The 17034-nt window shown below is 46.5% G+C and overlaps 1 long non-coding RNA gene across 1 annotated transcript; it reads left to right on the plus strand.

The window, feature by feature from the left end:
* The first annotated feature begins 5425 nt into the window (after positions 1-5425).
* Positions 5426-17034, plus strand: LOC307108656. Its single transcript, XR_013814329.1, has 3 exons — positions 5426-5542; positions 10049-10175; positions 14793-17034. It is a non-coding gene; the product is annotated as an uncharacterized lncRNA (long non-coding RNA).

Below are 17034 nucleotides of genomic sequence, written 5' to 3' on the forward strand. Positions count from 1 at the left end.
TGGCTTCTTTTGCAACTATTGAGAAGTCGATCAGCAGTCCACTATTAGTTCCTTTGTAAGTGATCTCAGGCTTCTCTCTGGCTACTTGCAAAGGTCAGAGTCCTCAACCTCAGCCAGGAGATTAAGTTCACATTGGAGAGCAGGGGGCCAGGTGAGGGGAGAGTGGGAAGATCAGAGCAGTGGGATAAACACATCATCTGAGCAGAGCTGCCCTGCTCTGGGCAAGAAGGGCCTCCTCAGTTTCTTCGCCCTTTGCAGGAAGACTAGAGATCAGATTTAGAAAGAGGAGAGGAAACTGGAACTCTTTTATGACCTTTATGACCACTGAGACTAAAATGCTAGGGGGCACCCAGATTTGAACTGGGGACCTCTTGATCTGCAGTCAAATGCTCTACCCCTGAGCTATACCCCCTGCCATACCAGTGAAGCCCAATAAACACCCTTTCCCTGTGTGGCCACACCCAGAGCTTCTGCCCTAGATACTCCGTCCACATAGCTTGACTGAGTTGCCAGACCTGCTTTATGCTAACTCATCTCCCCACATTAGAAGAAGCAACAGGTTTCCTCCTCCCACAGCTCCACAACCTCCCCACCTTCAGTCCCTAGAGGAGGGCAATAATCTGGGGAGCCCTCCCTGACAGCTGGAAGGATCCACACTCACATCTATATAGTAGTTTTTGTGCAGAGCATCTGAAAACAGACTCAAAATGCCTCATGGCCTGACCAAGCATGGAGCACCTCAAAGAGAGAACACACTTGACTGGCTACAGATCAGAGCTCTCTGCACAATGCTGACCCCTCCCCATGTCTGAATCTCCAAACAGTCAACCCTTTTACTGCTGGGGGAGATGAACAAATGACAGTCTCTAGTCTCCAAGTCCACCGTTCTGTGCTCTGCTCTGTGATGCTGGGTTGGAGCCTCTGTAAACCAGGCTCTCCTTCGCCAGGTGGCTTCCTGGCTGGTCCTGCCAGTAGAGCTGCAAAAGGAGATGGGAGGTTGGAGCAGGAAGGAAGCACTTGCTTTGGGTTCCTGCTTTGGGTTCCTGTCAGTGACACCTGGCAGCCACTGTCCATCCAGTAGCAACAGTGATTGCCACGTGCAGTGTGGTGCTCACAGGCCCAGCTTCGTCATGACTCTTCAGGGACAGCAGCATCACCTTAGAGACCTGAGTCCCTGATCCCCAGAGATACTCCCCAAGCTGGTAAGACTTAAGTTCGTCCTTTTTGTTTGTCCCCCACCCTCCTGTGGCGGCTGCTTCTACAGAAAGTACCTCTATGAAATTTAGTCTTCCCTTCCTGCCCCATTACTTCGAATTCCTGGTTATTGTGTATTAAATTGCGTCCCCCAAAAGATATGTTGAATTCATAGCCCCTTTTAATCCCTCTCCCATGGTGTAGGAATGTGTCCTTATTTGGAGAGATGGAATTAGTTAAGATGGGATCACCATGAAGTAGGGTGGGCCCTTAATCCAATGTGACTGGTGTCCTAAGAAGTGGAAAGATACACAGAAAGAAGATGGCCATGCCAACACAGAGGCAGAGACTGGATTGAAGCATCTGCAAGCCAAGGAAGGCTGAGGATTGCCAACAAACACCAGAGGCTGGAAAGAGGCAAGGAAGGACCTAAAGAGCCTTCAGAGAGAGAGCACAGCCAGTCTGACACCTTGATTTCAGATTCTGGTGTCCAGAACTGTGAGACAATGAATTTGTTGTTTATGTCACCCATGTTGTGGTACTTTGTTACAGAAGCTACAGGAAATTGGTATACTGGTTAACAATTACATTAAAGTCTGTTAAAATAACTGGCTTGGTTTTTGTCTCTTGACTGAGCCCTGGGTGATACTGAAATTGGTCCCAGGAAACATACCCTCAGAGAGGGTATTCAAAATGAATTTGGTCTTATCCTAGGTCTTGAAGGCCCTGCCCAGTGCCTACCTGCATCCTAAATCAAAAGGGACAGCCATATAAAGGTGCCATTTCATAGGCTCTAGCCAGCCTCCTCCTGTAAGGGGACTAGAGTATGGCCTGCATAGAACTGGTTTTGTCAATTTAGCTCAAGGAGGAAAAGAGATTCTCAAAGGGGGCACCCGGATTTGAACCAGGGACCTCTTGATCTGCAGTCAAATGCTCTACCCCTGAGCTATACCCCCTCTTATTAATTATGGTATATAGTTAATAAGTTCTTTACACTTCCACTCATATATGGGCTGTCAATTCTGACTCAACAGAGAGCTGCTAGTCCTGCTCAACTGTACTGGCAATTCTTACGCCATAACCATTCTCTTTTCCCAAAAAGGCATCATTCCTGGTTGGCACCAGCTTGGAAGGTCACTGAAGGTTACATTTGAGGCAACAAAGTCTGTACCTGGCTTGGTATATTGGGCAGAAGAGGAAGCCCAGAGACAAGCTGACGCTTCACGAGCAAGGAGTAGATTGTTCTTCACCTGTTTTTCAGTTGAGATTACTTTGAAGTTATCCATAGTGTGGGACCAAGACAACCTCCCCCACCTCTCCTCCAAATTCTGCATCTCTTTAAGGCATTTGAACTTCATTTTTTTATTTCAGTGTTTTGTCTTGTGTATCCTGCTCTCACAGCTGACGGTTCCTTCCTGTCTTTCCTTTAGCCATTCCCTCTCATCCATGATAACATAAAACTTTTTGTTTCTTTGAATTTCTCTTTCATTACCAAATCGCTATCTTTCTTGTGCTTTCCCAAGAGGTCCAGGGGCTTGTGTGATTCGAGGGGAGATGTATCAGGACTCTGCGTTAATTAGATACTGCAATATAACAAAATACCTCAGTTCCAGCAGCTTTGAATGATAAATCTTTATTATATCTTGCAGTTTCAGAGGGTCAGGAATCTGGGGGCAGCCCTACCTTTCCACATCTGGTATTACACTTTTCCATCTGATTTCAGATAATGTTCCATCCACCTCTTCAACATAATTCACCCCTTCTTATACCCACTTTCACTAGCAAATTTCAGGTAGTTTAAAGGTAATTATTTTTAATAATTTAAAATGCATAAAACTGTGCTGTTTTTATTAGGTTCCTATCTTTTTTAAATTTTAAAAAAGATTTTAATTGATTTTTAGAGAGAGAGGAAGGGAAAGGGAGAGAGAGAGAGAGAGAAACATTGATGTGAGAGTAAAACATCGATTGGCTGCTTCCAGCATGCCCCCTATCTGGGATCCAGCCTGAAACCCAGGCATGTGCCCTGACCAGGAATCAAACTGGCAGCCTTTTGGTGCATGGGATGACACCCAACCAACTGAGCCACATTGGCCAAGGCGGTTTTATGTAATTTTTAAATTTACCTTATAATATCTTATTGCCAAAATTTTCTCTATACTGAGAATACCAATTATACTCCCATTTTGAGCAAATGAAAAGACCATTTTCCTCACCAACTCTTGATCCAGTTAAATTTCAATTTATCCTAAATTTTGTGAAGGGAGTGAAAATGGTGCCTCTCTATTTTTATTATTTTTTTATTGTCTAAAGTTTTACATGTCTTCTTTTTCCCCAATTGACCACCCTCGCCCCCAAGCCATTCCCACCCCGGGCAAGACCCCACTGCCCCGCCTCTCTATTTTTTTAATTAATGTTCATTCCCCTGATTTTTAGAAATGTTGAGCATCTTTTCATATATTTATTGGTCATAAAATAATCTCTTCTGTTATTTTAATTGTGGTAAGAAACACAACATAAAATTCATTTTAAGTGGATAGTTCAGCAGAGTTAAGTATATTCACATTGTTGTGCAACAGATCTCCATAATTTTTTCATCTTTCTAATATGCTGGTACAAATCCATACTCCATTGTATGTTTTTCATAATCCATAGTCTCTTGTTTAAGAAATTTTTTGTCAGATGAAAAATTAAATGTTGATATCAAATGTATCTTATAAGTTTTTAAAAATACATATTTTTATTGATCTCAGAGAGGATGGGAGAGATAGAAACATCAATGAGAGAGAATCATAGATTGGCTGCCTCCTGCACGCCCCAACTGAGGATTGGCCCCAATTGGGAATTGAATGCATTGAATGGTGACCTCCTGGTTCATAGGTTGGTGCTCAACCACTGAGCCACCGTGACCAGACTCTTATAAAAAGTTTTGATTTGGGAGTTGTGTTTAAGAAATCCTTCCCTGGGTCATATGAAACTGAATGTTTGTGTCCCCTTAAAATTCGTTTGTTGAAACCACATTGTAATATATATTGATATAGAAAAAGCATAGCCCTAACCGGTTTGGCTCGGTGGATGGAGCGTTGGCCTGCAGACTGAAGGGTCCCAGGTTCGATTCCGGTCAAGGGCATGTGCCTTGGTTGCAGGCACATCCCCAGTGGGGCGTGTGCAGGAGGCAGCTGATCGATGTTTCTCTCTCATCGATGTTTCTGGCTCTCTATCCCTCTCCCTTCCTATCTGTAAAAATCAATAAAATATATATATTTTTTAAAACACAAAACAAACATTGTTGCTACAATGCTTTAAAAAAGAAAAGAAAAGAAAAGAAAAAGCATATGAGCCCAGTTGGCATGGCTCAGTGGGTGAGCATAGACCTATGAACCAGGAGGTCACTGTTGTATTCCCACTCAAGGCACATGCCAGGTTGCGGTCTCAATCCCCAGTGTGGGGTGTGCAGGAGGCAGCCGATCAATGATTCTCTCTCATCATTGATGTCTCTCTCTCTCTCTCCCTCTCCCTTCCTCTCTAAAATCAATAAAAATATATTTTTTTTTTAAAGAAAAAGAATATGAGAAAACGAAATATCCACTCACAATAGAAACTCTCATTAAACTAGGAATGGAAAGGAACTCCCTCAGCCTGATCAGAGGTATCCACAAAAGCTTGGCCTGTGTCCCGATTGACCAGAAGTGCCCTCACCTATGAGGGACAGGACTCGGAGGAATACCCAACCTCCTCTCAGGGACAATTCGAAGGGGTGGTCTGCACACGCTGAGTCCCCAGCAAGGTGGGCCTCCAATTGACTACATGAGACCTGCTTGTTAAAGCCCCCTGATTGTCTGACCACCCTAGCAATCTGATTCCTGGGGTCACCTCACAGATGACGGGGGTCGACTTTTTCAGGAGGAACCAGACCTCCATCCTCCCTCTGTCTCTGTCTCAGTGAAGTGTCCCGTCCCTGTCCCCTTCCCATCCATTTCCAGCTGACTGTGCATTTCCACCTCTGTCTTCGTCCCTCTCCAGCTCTTTCAATTCGCCTTGGTCTCTGTCGCCCTTGAGCCCCCAAGAGAGTGCCAGGATCCGTCCCGACAGGCCAGGCTGGGCTCCTGCGCAGGTACACGCAACTCGGGCGGCTCCTGCAGGCAGCGTTCGCTCCTCCCGGCCGCAGGGGGCGCTGTTGGACCCGAGCATCCGGGGCCCGGCGGGCCTCAAATCCCAGCGTGCTCCACGCCGGGGCTGGACCTGCGCGTTAGGGCGAAGCGGGAGGAGGCCCGGTGGGGGACGTTCGGTGCTCTCGGGTCTGGGGTCGGTGCCGGGCGGAGCCGCAAAGGGCTATGGCACCCCCAGTCCGGTAAGAGCGACTGTGGAGGTGGCGGGCCCTGACTAGTCTCCGGTCCCTCCCGCGGTCTGGCGTTCGTCCCACGTCCAGGGAGGGAGGCGGCGGGAGCCCCCGCCCCAGAAGGCGCGGTTTCGGCGCCGGAGTTGTGCACTTGCTGGGAGGAGGGGCCACGTGGGGAAATGCAGGGTCTCGGCCAGTCGTCCGCTTAGGACCACCGCTTTTCCCGCCCTTTCATTCCTCTTTGAACGTCGTGGTTTCTCTGCGTGGGAAGGTGATCTCAAAGAAGTATGTCTTGTCCTGACCAGTTTGGCTCAGTGGATAGAGCGTCGGCCTGAGGACTGAAGGGTCCTGGGTTCGATTCCAGTCGAGGACATGTACCTTGGTTGCGGAGGCAGCTGATGGATGTTTCTCTCTCATTGATGTTTCTAACTCTATCCCTCGCCCTTTCTCTCTATAAAAAAAATCAATAAAATGTATTAAAAAATATATCACCTAAACCTAACATGTTAAAAAAAAAAAGAAAAAGAAGTATGTCTTCATCAGCGAATGAGAAAAGGTGAAAAGGAAGACCTGAGGCCGCCTCTTAGGAAAGGACAGAGGATAGGAAACCAGTTTGGTTATCCTAAGTCTCATTTACCTCGAATACTCTAGTGTTTTAGTGGGAAAATTGGATTCTGGTTTTAGAGTTTGAAAGGCATATCCCGAACTTAACACAGGAAACTCTGTACGTTCAATTAAGTATAAACTGCCTAAGTATGCAAGTTTTCCTTGTACCCCCATGAGGTTTCATATCCAGAAGTCTCACGAATACAATGCATTTTCTTCCACTTCCTCCTCCCCCAACATCCCTTGGCAGGTACAAATTGTGTTCCAATTTCTTCAAGCTGTGTCTCTTCAGTTAGACGTCCTTTTATAAATGGCTCCGAACCTCCTGGACTATCCTCTGTTCCCTGAAATTTGGTGGTTTGTGGTAGTTCTTTAGCAAAAGCACAAATTACGCTATTTTCTTGGCTATTGAATTAGTTGTGCTAGGCAAGGAGAAAGCAGCATTTTGTGGTTGATTTTACTTTTCTCTGGAGCAGCTCCGTGCTAATTGTGAATTTGTTCACAGAAGATACTTGAAGGTGGAAAGCAGATGGCTGCGGTTCAAGAAAGCGGTAGAGGAATTTCTTTGAAAGTCCCACCTTATGAAAACAACACCAGGTTTAAACCTGTTAGTTATACAAGTTGATTCTTAAGCTTTGGGGGCTTGTAGTAGTTTTGATGATGGAATTTTATCTCTGCAACTTCGCTCTCCAAAACCCTGTGTCAAACGGCCCTCCTCAGGTCTGCTAGATTCCTGTATGGGAGAGTTCATTTTGTAGCATTGGTGACCAGCCTTTTTTAATGCACTTGGGAATAGCCCTAGCTGTCTTGGGAGATGTCCAGCACGTTCCTTGGGAAGCAGTCATCTACATTTGTAGTACGGAATCTGAAAGGACTAAAATTGGAATTTTTCAAAGGTTAAATGATATGTTTCCTTTCTTCCCTAAGGTCACAGTGGTCTGTCCTTGGAACATTCAGGAAGAGTATTCCCGTAGTTGCTCTATACCAAAGATTGTAGATTAATGGTCCATGAGTCAGTCATGGTTTGTAGATGTTTTCTTTTGTTTGTCCATTTGCTTCTTGAACCACCCCTTGTTAAAATTGTGAATTTATTTGCCAAGATAGGAAAATCAGGAGAGTACACATAAAATGTGAACATCCAGTTGTTCTTCAAAAAATGTCACATCCAGCCCTGACTGGTTTGGCTCAGTGGATAGAGCATTGGGCTGCGGACTCAAGGGTCCCGGGTTCGGTTCCGGTCAGGGGCATGTACCTTGGTTGCGGGCACGTCCCCAGTCGGGGGTGTGCAGGAGGCGGCTGATTGATGTTTCTCTCTCTTTGATGTTTCTCTCATTCTGTCTCTACCTCTCCCTTTCACTCTCAAAATCAATGGGGAAAATATCCTTAGATGAGAATTAACAACAAAAGGAATTTAAAAATGCCATATACAAATGTAAAATGTTAAGGCATAAAATCTATAGAATGTGACACAGGAAAAAATCTTTGAGACCTAGGTCTTGGTGAAAAGTTGTTAGAAGTGGCACCAAAATCACAATCTATGCCTGGCCTCAGTGGTTTAGTGTTGACCTTTGAACCAGGAGGTCATGGTTCGATTCCTGGTCAGGTGGGGCACATGCTTGATCCCCAGTGGGGGAGTGTATAAGAGGCAGCCAATTGATGATTCTCTCTCATCATTGATGTTTCTATATCTCTCCCCCTCTGAAATCAATAATATATATATATATATATATATATATATATATATATATATATATATATTTAAAAAGCACCATCTATAAAAGAAAACGGTGATACAGGGGATGGCATCAAAATTTAAAGGTTTTGCTCTGGGAAAGTCCTGTTAACAGGGTGAAAAAACCAGGTACAGAAGAGAGGAAATCAGCACATGTGATGAAATCGCCTAAAATTATACACACACTGCACCAATATCTATTTCATGATTTCTATATACTATAATAATGTAACCATTGGTGAATGTTATACGGAACACTTCTGGACTATCTTTGTAACTACCTGTATATCTATAATTATTTCAAAATAAATATATTTCTTTACTTACTTTTTTATTTTTATGAAATTTATTTTTTAAACATGTTTTTATTAATTTTAGAGAGAGAGGGGAAGGGAGAGGAAGAGGGAGAAAGAGAAACATCAATGATGTGAGAGAATCATTGATCAGCTGCCTCTCTCCTACACGTCCCACACTGGGGATTGAGTCTGTAACCTGAGCATGTGCCCTGACCAGGAATTGAACTGTGACCTCCTGGTTCATAGGTCAACGCTCAATCATTGAGCCACACTGGCCAGGCTAAGTTTTTTTTCTTTTTTAATCGATACATCTGAGCAACATCATCAGGTCTTACATAACAACAGTTGGTTCCTGCTAAATGAAGGGTCCTTCTATTATATGACACAGAGGCTCAAAGACCTGCTGCTATTCACTTCACTTGGTTCCAAGAGACATCTGTGACCCCTTTATTATGGTGTTCATGGCACATCCAGAGACAACTACTTTATAATATAACTAGGGGCCCAGTACACAAATTTGTGCACCTTGAAAGGAACTGTGGGCCGCGAGGCTGCGTTGGGCACAGGGGCAGGTCACAGCCCATCCTCCATGCCCCTGCCCGGCCTCTCCCATTGCAGCCCCCCATCCCCTGTCTGCCGGCACCCCTGTTCCACTGCCACCGCTCCCACCCGCTAACAGTGCAGAGCAATTGGGGCCAGTGCGAATGGCGGCTGCTGCCCTAATCGCCCCTCAGGAGCATGGGGAGGTGGAGAAGCCCTCAGGGGCAATTGGGGCCAGCAGCCGCCACTCGAACCCGCTGACAGTGCCGAGTGATCGGGACCGGCGCTGGGCACCGGCAGTGGGTGCAAGTGGCGGCTCCAGTGCCAGCTGCGGGTGTGAGCAGGGCTGGCGCCAGTAGCAGCTGCAAGCGCCAGGCAGGACTGCAGCGCATGGGAGCAAAGAATTTTCAGTAACCACCAGTCTTGCCCCAATGACAGTGACCAGCACCCCGCCTTGGTCTGGCGCCCCCACTCACCTGCTCCACCATCCCCCTGTGGCCAACACCTGCCATGTTCTGCACTCTGCCGCCTGCTGCTGACGCCCGCCATATTCTGCATGCGCCCCCTGGTGGTCAGCACACATCATAGCGACCAGTTGTTCGGTTGTTCTGCCTTTCGGTCTATTTGCATATTAGCCTTTTATATAGGATGGTACATAGTATTGAATTCACAAAAATGTGTGAACAGGTATTTATAGCGAGACACACCCACAATGGAAACACTTCTCTTCAAAACAAGTTCCAGCCCTAGCCAGTTTGGCTCGGTGGATAGAGCATCGGCCTGTGGACTAAAGGGTCCCGGGTTCGATCTGGTGAAGGGCACATGCCCGGGTTGTGGGCTCAATTCCCAGTTGGGGTGTGCAGGAGGCAGCCAGTCAATGATACTCTCTCATCATTGATGTTTCTATCTCTCCCTCTTACTTCCTCTCTGAAATCAATAAAAATATATTTTAAACAAAAAACAAGTTCCATACAGATGATAGAGCCTATATGCACAAACTTCCCTAAAATCTATGGGTTCTCTTCTTTGTGGGAGGAGGGGAGCAGGGAGGGAGGGGCAACGGGAAAAATAATCCAACTTATCCAAAGCAAAGATTTGTTCAATGAGAATGAAGGCTTTGAAAGAAAAATGAGCCAACACATTTGTTTTTGTTGTTGTGGGTGTGTTTTTTTTTTCTTTTCTCCATTTCTTGATATGGCAAACCATTTCAGGGGTGGGCCAGGGGTTCCTGGGGAAGTGACAACTACTTTAGTAGAGTTCCTTTCTGTCTCTTAAAGACATGGATATTGAAAAATAAAGTAGCCTTAAAGTGAAACTGTATTTATGTACTGTTTGTGCTTTCAGGTGACAATGACATTTGATGAAGTGGCCTTATATTTTTCCAAGCAAGAGTGGGGGCTCCTGAAGAAGTGGCAGAAGGAAGTGTATCAACAAGTGATGAAGACCAATTATGAAACCCTTGATTCCCTGGGTAAGATGGCCTTCTAAGGAATCACTTTTTGAGAACCGAGCTAATACTAATAGGCTGTCCTCCTTTTATTAGCTATTGGCTGGGTGAATATGATACCATGCTATATTCAGAATGTCTCCTTCCTATAATGGCCTGGGAATTTTTAACTTGTCCCTTTTTATCCAGTGATAATCTTTGCCCCTCAGCCTCATTAATTCTCTGAATCCTCTATCTCCCACTCCAACCCTTGGAACTACTTGGGATCATCTAGGGTAAGGGTGGGAAACTTCTATCCCACAGACTGTATAAGACCCTCGAAATCATTTGGTCTGGGCTTGCCATGGCATTAGGGTGAGTTAATTAAATTTTTGACCAAATATAGCAGGCTAATTTTAAAAAATATATTTTTATTGATTTCAGAGAGGAAGAGAGAGCGAGAGAGATAGAAACATCAATGATGAGAGAGAATCATTGATCGGCTGCCTCTTGCATGCCTCACACTGGGGATTAAGCCTTATAGCGGGCTAATTTTTAAGTTGATAATTTTGTGTGGCCCGTGAGTAATGTTATAAATATGCAGATTACCCTTGGCAGAAAAATGGTTTCCCACCCCTGATCTAGGGGGAATATGTAGATGGGATAGAGCCCCAGGACACCCCAACATTTAGAGATCAAGCTCAGGAGACTGATGCCAGTAGGTTAGGACAGTGTCAGCAAACTGCGGCTTGCGAGCCACATGCGGCTCTCGAGCCGCGGTTTGCCACTCTGTTGACTAATGAGTTTGCCGACCACTGACCTAGACTCTCAATTCCAATAATTACAGGCTGTTGTTGTTCCTTGTGATTAAGCCCCTATCTCAGTGGTCGGCAAACTCATTAGTTAACAGAGCAGCAAACCGCGGCTCACCAGCCGCATGTGGCTCGAGAGCCGCAGTTTGCCGACCACTGGAGAGAAACTAGAGGCCTGTGCTGATTGGTGTTGTTTCGAATTATCACAATTAGTGTCCTTGGGCTTGGGAAATCCAGTCTGATTTTCCCAAAATTTGAAAACCAGATGGTGTTATTTGCAAATGATTGTCTTTACAAGATGTTTAGCTTCTAGCCCCAAGATCAGGATTCAGCAGGCCCAGGCCCAGGCATGTATGTTTTCAACAAGCACGTCAGGTGCTTCTGCTGTATGCTGGTGGTCCACAGTTCACTCTGAGCAACACTGCTCCCAGGGCTGAGCTCCTGTGTGGCGTCTGCTGCATCTTCTAACTTCACTCCACTGCTTTTTTTTTTTTTTATTGAGGTATTATATGTGTACATATCTTACCATTACCCCGCCCACCCCACACCCATACATGCCCTCACCCCCCAGAGTTTTGCGTCCATTGTTTATGCTTATATGCATGCATACAAGTCTTTCGTTTGATTTCTTATCTCCCCCACCTCTCCCTAACTTTCCCCCTGTAATTTGAAAGTCTGTTTGTTGCTTTACTGTCTCTGTATCTATCTTTTTGTTCATCAGTTTATAATGTTCTTTATTATCCATAAATGAGTGAGATCATGTGGTATTTTTCTTTCATTGACTGGCTTATTTCACTTAGTATAATATTCTCCAATTCCATCCAGGTTGCTGCAAATGATGAGAATTCCTTCTTTTTTATGGCAGCATAGTATTCCATTGTGTAGATGTACCACAGTTTTCTGATCCAGTCATCTCCTGACGGGCACCTAGGCTGTTTCCAAATCTTAGCTATTGTAAATTGTGCTGCTATGAACATAGGGGTGCATATATCCTTTCTGTTTGGTGTTTCTAGTTTCTTCACTCCACTGCTTTATAAGAAGCCTTCTTCCTTCAGGCTTATGTCATTAGACACATTACTTTCATACTTGCTGTCACTTAACCATATCCCAGTTCCTTCTCTGATCACTAATGTTGGCACTTCGGTAGTTAGTTTCCTTGGATGTGAAGAGTTTATTTTTGTTAATCATCTAGGACATTTTTCCATTGACTTTTAAAGAAAGTGGAAGGGTGGGAGGGAGAGGAGAAATGAAATAGAAACGTTGATGTGAAACACTTCTACTGGTTGCCTCTTGCATGTGCCTCAACAGGGGCTGGGGAAGGAACCTGCAACACAGGTACATGCCCTTTCCTTAGACTCTGCATGGGCTGACACTCTAACCATTGAACACACCAGGCAGGGCAGATGTGTAGAATTTAATGGGAAAAAAATTTTTTAATAAATATTTATTGTTCAGATTATTACAGTTGTTCCTCTTTTTTCCCCCCATAGCTCTCCTCCACCCGGTTCCCACCCCACCCTCTGCCCTTACGCCCTCCCCCCCACTGTCCTCATCCATAGGTGTACAATTTTTGTCCAGTCTCTTCCTGCACCCCCCACACCCCTTCCCCCCCGAGGATTGTCAGTCCACTCCATTTCTATGCCCCTGATTCTATTATATTCACCAGTTTATTCTGTTCATCAGATTTTTTATTCACTTGATTTTTAGATTCATTTGTTGATAGATATGTATTTGTTGTTCATAATTTTTATCTTTACCTTTTTCTTCTTCTTCCTCTTCTTAAAGAATACCTTTTAGCATTTCATATAATAACTGGTTTGGCGGTGATGAACTCCTTTAGCTTTTTCTTATCTGTGAAGTTCTTTATCTGACCTTCAATTCTGAATGATAGCTTTGCTGGGTAGAGTAATCTTGGTTGTAGGTTCTTGCTATTCATCACTTTGACTATTTCTTGCCACTCCCATCTGGCCTGCATAGTTTCTGTTGAGAAATCAGCTGACAATCGTATGGGTGCTCCCTTGTAGGTAACTAACTGTTTTTCTCTTGCTGCTTTTAAGATTCTCTCTTTGTCTTTTGCTCTTGGCATTTTAATTATGATGTGTCTTGGCGTGGTCCTCTTTGGATTCCTTTTGTTTGGAGTTCTCTGTGCTTCCTGGACTTGTAAGTCTATTTCTTTCACCAGGTAGGGGAAGTTTTCGCTCATTATTTCTTCAAATAGGTTTTCAATATCTTGTTCTCTCTCTTCTTCTGGCACCCCTATAATTCGGATGTTGGTACACTTGAAGTTGTCCCAGAGGCTCCTTACACTATCTTCATATTTTTGGATTCTTTTTTCTTTTTGCTTTTCCGGTTGGGTGTTTTTTGCTTCTTTGTATTTCAAATCTTTAACTTGATTCTTGCGATCCTCTAATCTGCTGTTGGATCTCTGTATATTATTCTTTATTTCAGTCAGTGTATGCTTAATTTCTAGTTGGTCCTTTTTCATATCCTCGAGGGTCTCACTAAATTTATCGGCGGTTTCTAGAAAATTCTTGAAAAACCTTATAACTGTGGTTTTGAACTCTATATCCAGTCGTTTGCTTTCCTCCATTTCTTTCATTTGTGAGCTGTTTCTTTGTCTCCACATTTTGGCTGCTTCCCTGTGTTGATAGAGTGGCTTTGTGTGCTAGGTGTCCTATAGGGTCCAGTGGCTCAGCCTCCCCGGTTACCTGAGGTGGACACTCTTGGTGCACCCCTTTGTAGGCTGTGTGCACAGTCTTGTTGTAGTTAAGCCTTGATTGTTGTTGGTCTCACTGGGAGGAATTGACCTCCAGGCCAATTGGCTGTGAGGATCAGCTGTGTCTACGCCGGGAGAACTTCTGTGCTGGAGACACACTTATGAGGCAAGACTTGGCTTCAGTGGGGCTTTGGTGCTCACTGAGTCTGCCCCCTGACTGTGTCCCTTATGGATCTGAGGAGTTGTAATCTGGATGGTCCCACTCTGACCACTGGGTACACTAGCTCTTGGATCTCCAAGGAGGTGCTAATTTAGCCTCTGCCTGAGGCCACCCAGCAGGAGCTACGGAGAGATCTGCAGATTCTTGTTCTTTGTTTGGGGTTTGGAGGTGCCTAGATTTTGCTTTTTATTCTATTCATATTGTTCTCAGAATAATCACTTTTTAATACTTTTTCCCTGAATCTGTCAGCCTTTTCAAAACTTATCATCCCTAACTTTTCTGTTTCCTTTAGTTTTGTAAAATATTGCAGAGAATATTTAAATTAAATATCTTGGTTAGACTGTATTGTAATTTCAAGAATTTCCTTTTCCTGTATTGTAATTTCATGTAATTTCAAGAATTTCCTTTTTTTAGTTATTTGTCCCTTTTAATCAACTTTCAAAAAATTTATTTTTCAGTTACATTGACAGACAATATTAGTTTCAGATGTGCAGCCTAGTGATTAGACATTATATAATTTACAAAGTGATCACCCTAGTAAGTCTGACACCATGCGTAGTTATTATAATATATATGTATTTTTAATTCTTACCTGAGAATATTTTTCCATTGATTTTTGGAGAGCATGGAGAGAGAGGGAAAAACAGAGAGAAATACTGACGTGAGAGAAACACATCGATTGGTTGCCTCCTGCAGGAGCCTCAACCAGGGCCTGGGCCAGGGAGGAGTCTGCAACCAAGGTGCATGTCCTTGACTGGAATCAAACTGGGATCCTTTGGTCTGCAATCTAATGCTCTATCCACTGAGCCAAACCAGCTAGAGTGTTATTACAATATTATTGATTCTATTTCCTTTGCTGTACTTTACATCCAGGTTTCCATTTTTTTAACCTAATTTTGCTCTCATGTCTCCAGGAATCAAAAGTCAACTGTGGAGAGAGGACTCAAGATGGCGGCGGAGGTGAACGGCTGATCTGTTACCTCGCATGGCAGTTTTGGAAAAACAACTGAAGGATGGACTGGTGAGCGCGGCGACTCCTGCTCGCGTCTCCCCAGGCCGGGCGGCTGGCTCCTCTCGGCCAGCGCCGCAGCCGGGGCCATGGGCTCGTGGGCGCCGCGGCCGCTGCTGTGGCGGCGGCCGCGGACTCGGCGCAGCGGCTCTCGGTGAAGGAAGAGACCATCTCTCTGCGAGACGGGCCCATCTGCGTCACCGACCTGGCCCAGCTCCCCACTGAGATCCTCGGGGCCCCGGAGACCGCCAACACCGACTTAGAGGATTCTTAGGACTTCCTGTCTTACACTCAAGTCCTCTAGCCATTTTGAGAGAGGAGAACCAAGAAGACAGCAGAGTCAAACAAAGGAACTTCGCGCACAGCAATTTCAAAGTTAAACAAAGGAACTTCGCCGCGCACAGAGCGTCTGCCACCCAGAACCACAGGAGAGCTGGCTGAATGGTGGATTTACAGCTAAGAGAGAAGAGGAAAGAGCGAACTCTGGAGGAGCTGAGGTGCGGAGGCGCGTGGGTCGGGGGAAGGGACTTGTGGCTTTTGTTCCAACCCTAGGGGAGATTAGCTCCCCAGACGCCTGCGGGGAAAGGCGGGACCCTCGGCCTTCGGATGGGAGAGTGGGAGTGACTTCCTTGTGGAGGTGCGCCCAGCAATCAGTGTTTGCTGCATTGGAGTGCGGAACGAGGGGGCTTAGAGGGGACTTAGAAACGCGGAAAGCAGAAAGAGCAGACTTGCAGCCAGTGCGGTTCGCCACGCCATGGCCTGGTGGCGCCCTGAGGCCCCGCCCCGCCCTGAGACTCGCCCCGCCCTGGGACCCGCCCAGCTCGTTTTGCAGGTCCGCCCCGCACGTCTTGCAGGCACACCTGGGCCCCAAGCAACGGCTTTTGCCTGTGGGTGGCCTGCCCTATGGCAGCTTGACCAGATAAACTGCGGTTCTAGTCGGACTGCTCTAGGGACGCTCAGACAGGAGGAGGAAACTGCAGTTTTTGCCGTAAATCCTGCTGAGTGGTCTCAGGTAGTAGCTGACCTACACACCATTGGAGACCCAGAAACGAGGGCATCTAGTGGTCGGTGTGAGATGACACCAGATTTCAACCACTCGCATAAAAGACACATTCCAGAGGCAGACTCAATGAGCGCCAAAGCCTTGCTGCACCAAGACCCGGCCCATAAATCTGTCTCCTACACAGCAACTCTTCCTTTATAGACACAGAGGATCCGCACGGCCATTTGGCCTGGAGGACAATTCCTCCCAGCGACACCAACAACAAACAAGACTTAATTATACAAAGGAAGACCAAGATGGAGGCATAGGGCGGAAGCCTGATTGTTGCCTACCACAACAATTTTGAGTCTACGACGGGAGAGCAGAGCAGACACCATCCAGAACCACCGGAGGGCTGACTGAGCAGATGCTCTACAACTAGAATAAAAGAGAGGGGTACTCGGGATGATGCTGATGCCGGTGACCCAAAGATCACACTTTAAGAACTACGGCTCAGACGACACAGTGGCGGCCTGGAACGTGCTCGGCGCAGTTCCCCTGGCGGTCTCCGGCTGAGGGGAAGACCCCACTCGCTGCCGAGCACGGACAGACGAGCCACTGGGAGACATGGGGTGGGAGACTCCGCGCTTGCTGACCTCCGAGTCCTTCAAGAACCTCAACGCCCCGGAAGCGGCCAGGTGCGCACGCTCGGTGACTGGCCACCGCTGCAGACCCAAGGGCCGACGCAGCCACCTCGGACCAGCCCGCTGCCGCGCACCGGGCACACCGGAGCTTCGCCGAGCCCGCCGCCCAACGAGTTCTGCGGCGGCTGCCCTGGAGCTCTGAGAAAATGGCCGAAGGAATTACTGAGATGGAATTGACCAACAGGAAATGGGATCAAGAAGACGAGACTCCGCTGGGTCCCGGATCCGGGTGAAGCTGTGCGCCCCTGGGTCCGGGTGAGGCTGGGAACTGGGTCAGGGCGAGTCTGGGTCCCGGGTCCGGGTGAGGCCGTGGGCCCCTGGATCCGGGCGAGTCTGGGTCCCGGGTCCGGGTGAGGCCGCGGGCCCCTGGATCCGGGTGAGCCTGGCCCCGGGTCCGGGTGGGGCCGCGGGCCCCTGCATCCGGGTGAGCCTGGGCCCCGGGTCCGGGTGGGGCCGCGGGC

This window comes from Cnephaeus nilssonii (genome assembly GCF_951640355.1).
Source record: "Cnephaeus nilssonii genome assembly, chromosome: 12".
Classification (NCBI taxonomy): domain Eukaryota; kingdom Metazoa; phylum Chordata; class Mammalia; order Chiroptera; family Vespertilionidae; genus Cnephaeus; species Cnephaeus nilssonii.